We start from the raw sequence: 12,585 nt of genomic DNA, 5'->3' as shown, positions 1-12,585 counted from the left end.
TTTTCATTAATTGTATTCCTAGCACTTTGCACAGTGCCTGGCCCACAACACATACTTAATAATTATTTATTGGATTGTATGAAAATCTGAGGAGATTCTGTGCTTAAAAGTGATTGCTTTGTCAAGATTATTTTTAGAAAAGGGATCAACTTGAATCAGATAATTGACCATTAGTCCTTTTCAACATGTTACTACATAAATTAAATTTAATTGATCAATAATCAGGTTATATTGGTCAGGGTTAGGGTTAAATATCAGAAACAAATGTGACATAGTACAGGCATACTTCATGTAATCGAGCTTTGAAGATATCTGTATTTTTTTTTTTAACTACATGAAGATTTGTGGCAATCCTATGTTTGCTTTATTTTGGTGGTCTGGAAGTGAACCCAAAATATCTCTCAACTATGTACATAGATAGAAGGTTGTTCTTAGAGTTGATAACAGTAATTAAAATAATGGCTAGCATTTATTAAATAATGCTTTAAGGTTTGTTTGTGAAGCACTTAGCAAATATTTCATTTTATGTTTATAATAGCCCTGAGAGCTGCGTGTTACTGTTGTTGGTGGTGATGGTGGTGGTCCATTTTAGAAGATCAAAGACATCATTAATGAGTGATATCTTGACTTGCCCATGAACTGGATTTAAGTGAGGAAGAGTTGCACAATGTCATCAGCTTCACTCTCTCTTCCATAGTCAATGAAGTGGCAATACAGAAGAAAGGACAACTGGCAATGGCCTGACATGCAATGGATAGTATTCATATCTTTGATATTTGACCAAGATCTATTTGCTCCACAACATACCCAGTGGAACAAATTGTTCTCAGTTGTCCACTGTGCTGGGAGAAATCTTCTCATGCCTGGGTTAGGCATCCCCCTAACTCATCAACAGGATTTTAAACACTTTCAGTTTACTGGGTTGTGGCTGCTGTGCATGCTACAGCTTTTCAGAGTCACAGATGAGAGTTGGATGATAGGTACACCAACCAAAAGTGGTTAAGCAGCCCTGAAAAGGGTTCAGCAAGCCCTATCACCAGAGGTGCTAGTTCTCCCTGAATACCCCATACGCTCAATTTTACAGTTGAGGAAGCTGAAGTAGAAGAGGCTGCCAAAGGTCACACAGTTATTAGCTTAGGCTGGATTTGAACTCGTTTGAGTTTGAAATCTAGGCTAAATATGAAGTCTAGGATGAATGTTCTATACATTTTGTAACCTAGTGACCTCATGGTAAATAAGAGCTGAGTTGAAGTCCTACATATGATACATACTAATGGTGTGCTTCTGGACAAGTCAAACCTTTTAGTATCTCAGATAAATCTTTGAACTGAGAAGTCTGCATCTGTGAAGTCAGATTACATATTACAAAGCTCTATGTAAATTTTACAAAAGGTCCGAACCAAAATAATAATAATTATGCTGATGATAAATGTAATAATGCATTTTGATTAGACAGTTATGTTTGATTACACTAATTATATTTATCATTATTTAAGTGGAAGAATTATAACCTAAATCATGTGCTTATTTTGTTATAAGCATCAACAATGAAATTTCTATTACATCCATTCATAAATATTTAAATCATCATTCATTTGTGGGACAGAATGTTATGGTCATAGATTTAGATCCAGAAATGACTTTGAGGTCACTTACATAGCCAACTGCTATATTTTAAAGATGTGCCTGGGCAGCTCAGTACTCAGACTGCTAAATCTGTAGTCAGGAAGATATGTTTAAATCCTCCGCTATTCACTTATGTGTGGCCCTAGGGAAGTCAATAAAGTTTTCTGAGACCCAGTTTCTTCACCATTAAAAAAGACGGTATCATAACATCTACTGTACAATATTAGTATAAAGAAAAAATTAAATGTCTAAAGCATTTTATAAATCTTGAAGTGTTCTATAAATAACAATTATTATTATTGTATCTAATATGAAGAAACTGAAGGCCACAAAGATGAAATGACTTGATTATGGTCATACAGGTAAAATAGAAAAAAAGCAAAAATTAACCACGCTTAATAAAATAAATTCTCTGCATTATAATGAAAGCCTGGCCTTTGCTAGCCATGAGTATAGAGGGCAGAAATAATAAGGCATACTTGAAGGGTTTGTGAAGTGAGACCATTTGGTAAGCATTTGAATATGAGAGGAGAAAAATAAAAACAACATGAAGAATTCTGCTTTAAGATACCCTAGAGGACAGCTTTTCCATAGATACAAAAGATTTACATGCACAAATGCAATTCAATAAATGTATGATCTATGCATATGTGTGTATATGTGTCTATGTATGTATATAATCTGTACATGTGTACATATACATACTTACATATGTACATATGCTGTTGTTCAGTCATTTCAGTCCTGTCTCATTCTGATTCTTTCTGACCTCATTTAGGCTTTTCTTGGTAAAGATACTGAAAGGGTTCACAATTTCCATCTGCAGCTAATTATTATAAATGAAGAACTGAGGCAAACAGGGTTAAGTGACATGGCCAGGTTCTCACAGCTAGTAAGGGTCTAAGGTCAGATTTGACTTCAGAAAGATGAATATTCCTGACGCCAGATCCACTATCTATCTATCTATCTATCTATCTATCTATCTATCTATCTATCTATCTACTTCAACACCTAAATACTTATTGTGAGTGTGCATGCACACGCACATGTGTGTATGTGTGTGTGTGTGTGTGTGTAATCGCCTATTTGGAATCCTTCGTTTTTTTATCAGTGAACCCATGTCTTGGATTTTTTCTTTAAAAACAGAGGTCTCAATGGAAGCATTCCTGATAAAGGTTATAATAAAATTATGATGACATTAAAATAGTTTTAATTTATTATAATTATGTCATTATGAAAATAATATCAACAAAATAATAGAAATAGCTAATATTTATAAGAGCTGCACAAATTCTGTACCAATACAAATGTACATATATTGTACAAATATCATCTTATTTCGTCCCAACAAAGCCATATAAGGTAGGTACTATTATTTTACCCATCTTAAAAATGAGAAGATCGAACCACCTAAGCCTCCAGCAGTGCCTTACTAAAGTAAAGGTGTTAGAACAAATAAAAATTAATCATGATTATTTATTAGTAGTGGTAATGGTACTATCAGTAACTAATAATTGTAATAGAAGTAGCAAGAACAGTAGCTTCAGCAGCAGTAGATAAAGGAGTAGGAGGAATGGAAGAAGAAAAGGTCAGCCTTCATCAGCCCTACAAAGTATTATGTTTCATTAATGTAATTAATGTAATTTTGTCACTCATTGTACCGATCAGTATTCTTAAATCCTTCAAAGGTCTTTACAATATTGTGGCTGAGTAAATTTTTTTCCTGTTTCTGATCACTTCACTTTGTATCACTTGATAGAAGTCTTCTCTGACTAAACCCAGTTCCATCATTTCTTATAGCAAAATAGAATAACATCATATTAATCTACCATAAAGTCTTCAGCCTTTCTGTACTTGATGGACACCACCTTAGCATTCAGTTCATTGCCATCACCAAAAGGTTTTTATTTTTTTCTTCTTTGATTTTTTTGGAGGAATTACATAGACAAGGTAAGTTATCCCTGAATCAAAGGATAGGCACAGTTTGGTATTGGTCCAAATTGTTTTCCAAATGACTGCACTAGTTCATAGCTCTATCAACACTGTATTTTTTTTGCCTTTTCCCCATATTCCTTTTTTCCATTTGTCATTTTCTGTTTATTTGGTTGTCTTTTACAGTATGATGGGTGTGAAGTACTACTTTAGAGTTGTTTCCATTTGCCTTTCCCTATTTATCAGTTATTTATAACTTTTTTTTTTTCAGATGGCTATTGATAGCTTGGATTTCTACCTCTGAAAATTTTCCATTTATATTCCTTGACTATTTATAAACTGGAAAATGGCCCTTATTCTTATAAATTTGAATCAGTTCCCTATATATCTTAGAAATGAGATCTTTATCAGAGAAAAATGCAAAGATTCCTACCTCTCTCAATTCTAGCTTATTTTTAAATATTAACTGATTACTTTTCTTGTGCACAAACTTTTAAATTTTATATAATCAAAAATCTACCTTTTGCCTCTTGTGAACCTCTCTATCTTATTAGGTCATGACGTTTTTACCTGTCCATAGATCTGATATTTTTTTCCATGCCTCTCTAACTCATTTATGTTGTCATCCTTTCTGTCTGAATCATATAACAATTTGGAGTTTATCTTTCTGTAAGATATTGGTTTACACCTAGTCTCTGCCAGACTTCCTTCTAGTCTCCAGTTTGATTCAATAGTTGTGCCTCTTGACTTTATCAAACACTAGGTTACTGTGCTCATATATTTCTGTGTATTGTGTTTCTAATCTATTTTGCTAATATTACCTTAAACCAAATTATTTTGATTAATATCTAACTAGAGGGCACAGTAGACAGAGTACTAGACTTGGAATCAGGAAGACCTGAGTTCCATTCCAGACTTAAATACATATGTGACCCTGGGTAAGTCATTTAATAACTATTTGCCTCAGTTTCCTCATCTGTAATATGGGAAATAATAGCACCTAATTTCCAAGGTTGTTTTGAGGTTCAAATGGGATTAAACTTTTAAAGGAATAAAGAAAGTACCTCACACATGACAGATGATATATAAATGTTAGGCAGTAGTAATAATTAGTAATAGTGGTGGTGGTGGCAGCGGTACTAGTGTAAAAAATAATATCTAGTCCCTAGACATTCTTTTAGCTTGCAACATTCACTCATTTAATATTGTCAGAGATGGCGTATAGCAGACATTAGCAGAGGGAGTGTGGGGCATGGGATCAAGAAGTGTCTTTGACACTTCCCAACTGTGTGCTTTGTGGGCAACTTACTTAACCATTTTGAGACTCTGGAAGCTTTCAGGAAGACTTGTATCCTCCCTGGGCTTCAGTAAATCTCTCAGATTATAAATTCAGGACAGGATTTGTGTTGGTATAAGGGGATCCACACTGACAATGTTGGAGGTCCGTTAGTACTAAGGTGATATTTTCTTGTGACTACAAGTGAACAGTTGATAAGTACTTAAAAACCACTCATATCTAGTATCTTCAGTCAATAAAATCTTAACTGTTGTATTTTCCATTTGAAGTCAGGACTGAGGTGGAGTCAAGGAACTCACTTTTTCCAAAGCACCTGCCAGACCATAATACTTAGACAAAACAAAAACTGTAATTGGGCAATTACCAGCTGAGCCTCTGAATCAAAGAATAAACAGGAGGCATGAGCCAGAAATCGAAGAATAGATGATTGGGGGATTACAAAGCAGAGAGAATACAAAAGTAGGTAAAAAGCCAAAGAAGTACACCAGATTTCTACGTTTAATTGGAATAGATGGGAGACAAACCACAGCAGGATAAGCACGTGGCAGGTGTGGATGAGGAAAAGGAAAAAGCAGTGACTGCCAAGGAAACAGTTTTCTTTGTTCTTATCTCTGTGCCTTCCTAATGTCAAAGGCATTTTTGCTATTTATTGCTAAAGCTAATTCTTTAAGTGATTAGAGGTATAAGCCACAGAACCCATGGCAATATTTCACCTTTTAGATCTTTCAAGGTTCTTAAGGCTTCTGTATAGATTAACTTTGCAGTGACAACTTTCTTTAGGCTCCAGCACACATATGTTTTGGGTAGACTCCAAGAATCTTTCTTGAGGCTCCTAGTTCCCCCAACTTAAAAAAAATATTCAAGATGATTTTGATGATTTTGAGAGTCAAAGACTTCTTTTTACCAGACATCTTCCTATCTATAGTCATCAGGAAGGGAATGGGAGTTGAATTCCCAAAATAAAAGTAAATAGGCTATGATGTGCTGATAAATATTTGCAACCTGTTTCTCTGAAATACATAGATAGAGATAGAGATAATAGAGATAGATATAGAAATAATAGAGAGAAAATATATATACATATATGTACATATCATACATATGTATGATATATACATATGTGTACATATCATACATATGTATCATACATATATATCATACATATATACATATTCATATATATATATATGTATATATATATAAACATGAACTTTTAAGATTAATCCACATTATTATGTTTGCTCAAGGCTAGACAATCAAAAAAATAATGAACTGAGCCCTATTTTGTAGCAATTGCCCAGTCTGAAGTATAAATTCTCACACTGGAAACATAAAAATTGGCATCCATTTAGATGTAGCTCTATTAGACTTCATGTAGGAATCCATGGAAAATTGAACAAATCTATATTTAAGCTAAAAATTTTAAGTAAAAGGCCATAGAACTTACCACCTTATTGATAACATTAATGCCACTCATTCAAATGATTTTCTACAGCTTTGATCTATCAACAGTTCTTAGTGTCAAATTAAACCTGAGACTAGATGGCTCTTGTAATTTGGTAATGTCTACTCCTTGCTTTCACATATATGGCTTTAGATGTTCACAATGTGATTCTGTCAAGCAAAGTAGCACATAGAATTATCTTGTTGATAGGTAGTGTATTTAGCACTTCAGATTCTATTCCAGGGTGTGGTAAGCAAATTTGGTTGACAATCAGGATAACTTTGGATAGAACAGTGAAATACCAGAAAGCCTTCTGAAAGCTCTTCAATATCTTGTTACTTCAAACATCAAGAGAAATGGGAAGAGAAACTGATTGAGTTAGAATGTGTGTATTAATTACATCGGCCACTGGATTTGCTTGGTAATTTTGCTTTCTTATCTGTAAAATGGGAATAAAAATATTTGCTTCACTAAATAGAATTATTGTGAGGATAACATGAAATAATAAATGTGAAGGCATTTGGTAAACTGCAAAATCCCATAGAGATGTGTTATTGTTAATTCACGTGATATGAATACATGAGAATATGTGACAAAAATAAAAAATCAAATCTACCATACATAAATATGTCTACAAATATTTCTATTGCAGAGTCATACTTATAGAATTCCATTTCAATTGATTATTTCCTTTAGTCATAACTACAAGATCGATTGCTGATTTAATGAGCAATTTTTTTCCTTCTACTTTCCTTTATTAAAATATTTCCTCAAAGGCAAGAATAATGCAACCTGTGCACAGTATATATAACTGTATCTTAATTAAAATGCAGAATAGAGGAAAAATTATCTATTTGGCATTTAAAACCCCCCAGAATTTAAAGTTTCTTACTTATTTCACTTTGGGCCCCTCGTGCTTTCTATTGTTTAATGAAATTGGTATATTTGCTGTTCTCTGCACACAGCTTTCCATGTGTCTTATGCATACGTTAGTAGAGGTTGTCCCTTTATCTAGAATGCTCCTTCCCAAAGTTCTTCTGTTAGAAATCATAGTTCTATTCAGGATTTAACTCAGGTGTTACTTCCTTCATGAGGCATTTTCTCTTTCATCCAGTTAATGTTTCCTTCCCTCCACATATCTCCTAAGCAACATTCACAGCATTGAGGGTGACTATGAATATGACAGCATAGTTCTGAATCTCAAAGCATGACAGACTTGCCATATAGAAAGCAGAAGAAAAACATTTATTCAGACACCAGAAAGCCAAATCTCAATACCAGGAAACCAAATATGTCATAGTAACCAAGAAGTCAATACAGATTGGTACTGCTAGGGACAAAGGCATTTTCAAGCCTCCCCCCAACCCTTGCTGGGACCTTTCCACAAACAAGCAAACACTCATGAGTCTACCTGTGCCTGCTTGCCTGAATCCTTCCCAGCCTGACCAACTTTCTCCGAGCTCTGCTCCACCCTTTCTGTTGTACCAGTTCAACAAACTCCTCCCACCACATGTAACTGAGGCTTCCATTTGATTCGAGCAGGTCATTTTCTCATTTAAATTACCATTTTATTTGACCCTAAGATCTTTCATATTCATTAGATAGGTCAGTGAGGCAACTGGTATCAACAGAATTGTAACAGGGATAACAGAAAATAACCATATAAAGCAATGTCTTAAGGTGGGACTTGAGCACAAGCACCCCATCATTCCCCCCTTGAGCAAATGGGCCCAAAATCTTTGGGTAAGGGGCAAAGGTATCTTCTTCCATAGTAACTTCCTGCTATTATTGTACATAGAGCTGTCCCTCACCCCAGAGGTCCCATTCAAGGGGTCAGTTCTTTAACTGGAATCTGAGCTTGGTCAACGCCATGTCCAAGGGTGACACATCACAGTGTTGGAAAAGGGGTGATATCTGGCTCAAGCAATCAGGAATCTGCAGGTGAAGGGTACTAAGCATGCAGAAAACAAATCTGGTAAACAAGTTTAACAGACAAAAAGCCAAAAAAGAAACAAGGATACAATAACCAGAAACAGCATAGATACAGGGTCAGCAGTGCTTCTGGAGTCCATGAACCCACTATCATAACCTCATTCACAGTTAAATATATGAATAAACAGTAAAATATAATCATCATCTTCTCCTAAATAAACAGAAGTTACAGTATTATCTTTTCTGTGTGCTGTAATTCCTGCAGCCTTTGGAACATCAGCAGCCTTCTGTTTTACCCATACTTTAGCTCCCAATTTTATTCTATCACTAGAATTCAATCCTTCAATTCCTCTGCTAGTTATATTGGATGAAGGGTCAGTTTCCAGAAGGGGTATTGCTTCACACAGAATAATAATCACTTGAACTAAAAACTGTATGAGTTCTTCACCTAAATTTTGGGATGTCACTAATTCTCCTTTGTAAGAAGAATCTATCACTCCAGCTAATACAAGTATTCCTCAAAATGCTAATCCTGGGAGAGTGGCGGGCAGAACCAGCAGAGCGGGACACAAGTCAAACCAAGCTGGTGAGAGCTGCTGAGCCCCAGATATCATCACAGCAGCTCCTGAGACCTTCAGCCTGAAGATTAAACTTCAGTAAGTCATCTACTTGAACTTCTGGGAGCTAGGATGGTGGAGTGATGAGTAAATGCTCTCTCCTCCCCACCGATGACCATCAAAGAACCATAAAATATTTCCCCAGAAAAAATCCTGCATCAGCGGGAACAGCAGAAGGGGCAAATAGTCTCATAACACCTGAGGCTAGGAAAATAGCTAAGGGGGATTCCTCCTACTGTGGCAGAGGAGAACCAGAAGGACAGAGGGCCCAGGGCAGAGAAAACTCGCACTAAGACCCAGGCAAGCCTCAGCGCTGGGAGAGGAGCCCCAGGAGAGGAACCCCAGGAGTGGTGGGAACATGCATTAGCATCTAGGCGTGCCTCAGCCCTCCAGGGGAAAAGGGAAGACAATAGGGAAGCTGGGATCACCATCCCCTGAGCTTGCCTTAGCCTCAGTGCAGCAGAGGAGATATCCTGTGACCAGACCACTCCTCCCACACACTTAACAAGCTAACCCCAGGGTTGATCTGGGAAAAAAAAAAACAAAAGCCTGCTGTTAGCTCTTTCACACATCAGCTCAACGCAAAGTTCTGTAGCTTCTGACTGAAAGAACCAGAAGCTACAATACTCAGTCAACATCATGAACAGGAAAAGGCAGACAAAAGGTGAAAAAACCATAGAATCTTTCTATGGGGATAAGGACCAAAACACAAACACCAAAGAGGTCAGAGCTGAGACTGTACTTCCATCTGAAACGTCAGAAGGGACTATGAACTTCTCGCAAGCACATGCAGCTCTCCTGGAACAGGTGAAGAAGGAAATAGAAGAAAAACTGGCCAATGATTTTAAAATCATAAAAAAAGAATTCACTGATGAGAACATCACTCTGAAAAGGAAAATTGAGCAAATGGAAAAGGAAGTTCAAAAATTAACTGGAGAAAACAATTCCCTAAAAGAAAGAGTTGATCAAACAGAAAAGGAAATCCAAAACCTAATTGGGAAAATTGGTCAAATGGAAAAGGAAACACAAAACCTAACTGGGAAAAATGGTCAAATGGAAAAGGAAGTACAAAAATTAAATGGAGAAAATAGCTCCTTAAAGGGAAAAAATTGGTCAGATGGAAAAGGAGATGCAAAAGTTAACTGAAGAAAACAATGTGATAAAGATTAGAATTGGGCAAGTAGAAACTAGTGACTCAATAAGGCAGCAAGAATCAGTCAAACAAAATCTAAAGAATGAAAAGACAGAAGAAAATGTAAAATATTTAATTGAAAAACAACTGACCTGGAAAATAGATCCAGGAGAGAAAATTTAAGAATTTTTGGCCTGCCAGAAACCCATGATGAAGAAAAGAGCCTGGACAGTATCTTCCAGGAAATCATCAAGGAAAACTGCCCAGAAGTGCTAGATTCAGAGGGCAAAATAGTCATCGAAAGAATCCACTGTTCCTCTCCCGAAAGGGATCCCAAACTCAAAACCCCAAGAAATATCGTTGCCAAATTCCAGAACTATCAAGTGAAGGAGAAAATACTACAAGCAGCCAGAAAGAAACAATTCAATTATCAAGGACATACAATCAGGATCACACAGGACCTTGCACCTTCTACATTAAAAGATCGAAAGAATTGGAACCCAATATTCCATAAGGCAAAGGAGTTGGTACTTCAACCAAACATCAAATACCCAGCAAAGTTCAGCATAACATTTCAGGCAAGGAGAAAGTCATTCAACGAAATAAGGGATTTCCAGAGCTTCCTGACCAAAACGCCAAAACTCAATAGACAATTCGATCTTCAAATGCAGGTCTCAAAAGAATCATAAAAAGGTAAACAGGGGGGAAAAACAAAAACAAAAACTTGTTACTCAATTAGGGCAAACTGTTTACCTCCCTATAAGGGAAGATGATACCTGTTAATCTTGAGAATTGTGCAGCTATTATGATAAAAGGGATATACATAGAGGGAACAGGTATAAAGTAAATGATGTCATGTCAAAAATATGATTTAAGTATGAGAAGGGATTGTAATAGGAGGTGTGAAAAGGAGGAAGCAGAAAATGGCAAATTATAAAATGCTAATCCTGGTTTAGGTAATATCCACCCAAAATGATTTTTAGGGATTCTCATACATATTCCAGTACAGATTTTTTCGTATTTCTTCTTTATCCAGTTCTAAAGTCCTCTAAACAACATAAAGCATATCATGCTGAACCAGGTGTTCCTGGATATGCAGCTGAGACATGTGGCCTCACAGTCCAATGCTAAAAATTTGGGATCTTATGTGTTTCTTATTTTCTAATGTGCAGATTTAGGGTTATCATTCTGGCTAAATGTGTACTTTCTCCCAGTGGTCTGTTATTCAATTTATGTAAAGCAGTGAACAAATTGTCTTTCCAATGCTGATAAGAATTATTAGAACTCAACTTCCTTAACTCTTCTTTCAATTACTCATTCATTCTTTCAATGAACTGAGATACTTGTGAATAATATGGAGTATGATATATCCGTTCTATATTGTTTAATATACTCTATCTCTTCATTTCATTACTTTTGAAATGTGACTGACCCATTAACACTTTGAATATGCATTGGGGTTACACAATATAGATTATGATATTTAGAATTTTACAGGTTTTCTGGGTCACATTCCTGTAGGGACAAGCCACTAATACACCTGAAAAGGTATCAACACAAGTACATATAAATTTGCATCCTTTATCTTGGGGTAGGGGTCCAACATAATATATTTGCCAAATTTAAGCTGGTACGTTTCCCCTTGCTATCTCTCCAATTACTATCTAAGCAACAGTGCATTCCTTTCCCAATTGAGATATACAGCATTCCTCTGCTAGCTGTTTTAAAGATGAATGAGAGATACTAAAATCTCAGTTGTACTCACTGGTGTGTGGTCTGGACCCTTAAATGGCTGGCTGTTTAATTGACCCATTTTGTTATTTGGTGTCAGAATAAGGACAACATGGTGAGTAATAATCTTTGCTAGGTGATCAGCATGTGCATTGTACTCACGTTCTGGGGTGATGAGGGTCACATGAATATCTACATGAAAAACTGACAAATTTGTAACCAAATACTTGTCCCATATATCTTCCCATAATTCTTGGTCACAGACTTGTTTGCTGTGAGTTTCCCAATTTTGATTTTTCTATATGGACATCCATGTAGCTATCCTATTAGCTACTGCCCATGAATTAGCAAATATATGACACTGCCCTGCTTGTTCTGCTTTGATACCTTGATGTACTGCCATAAGTTAGATATTGACTGCTTTCACCTATCCTAGTACTTTCCAAACTCTCCCTAGTACATGAGTTATAGACTCCCACATTTCAATGTCTTTTGTGGCCCAAATATTTTGCTGTCCCATCAGTAAACCATATATATCTCTTGTTCTTCAGGTCATCCATCATATCCCACATTCCATTTTACCAAGGACTGTACCAACTGTTGCTTTGGTTCAAGGTGTGTATCATTTCCCTCAGCATCTATGTTTGCTATAGATTCATGTAAAGCAGAAACTCTACTTTTGCTTGCTTTATATCTATTTTGAATATACTATTTCCACTTAATTATACTAGCCTTCTGCATGTGTTCAATTCAGTGAGAAGCTGGGGTGCTCATTTCCCAGGTCATAATTGGGATTCCAGGCCTTCATATTATCTCATAGCCCAAAGTGAGTTATTCAGTCTCTACCGAACTCCAATATGCAGCTGACAACTGC

At 36.1% G+C, this 12,585-nt stretch overlaps 1 long non-coding RNA gene across 1 annotated transcript in view; it reads left to right on the top strand.

The window, feature by feature from the left end:
- LOC140511392 (uncharacterized) overlaps positions 1 to 12,585 on the top strand; it is a 39,592-nt gene that overhangs the window by 16,134 nt on the left and 10,873 nt on the right. The window contains exon 2 of the long non-coding RNA XR_011969540.1: positions 12,263 to 12,326. This is a non-coding gene — a long non-coding RNA (uncharacterized lncRNA). The remainder of the gene's footprint in view (positions 1 to 12,262; positions 12,327 to 12,585) is intronic.

Source organism: Notamacropus eugenii, chromosome 6, assembly GCF_028372415.1.
Source record: "Notamacropus eugenii isolate mMacEug1 chromosome 6, mMacEug1.pri_v2, whole genome shotgun sequence".
Classification (NCBI taxonomy): Eukaryota; Metazoa; Chordata; class Mammalia; order Diprotodontia; family Macropodidae; genus Notamacropus; species Notamacropus eugenii.
Note: the sequence above shows the minus strand (reverse complement) of the source record. Positions and strands in the feature narration are given on the sequence as shown.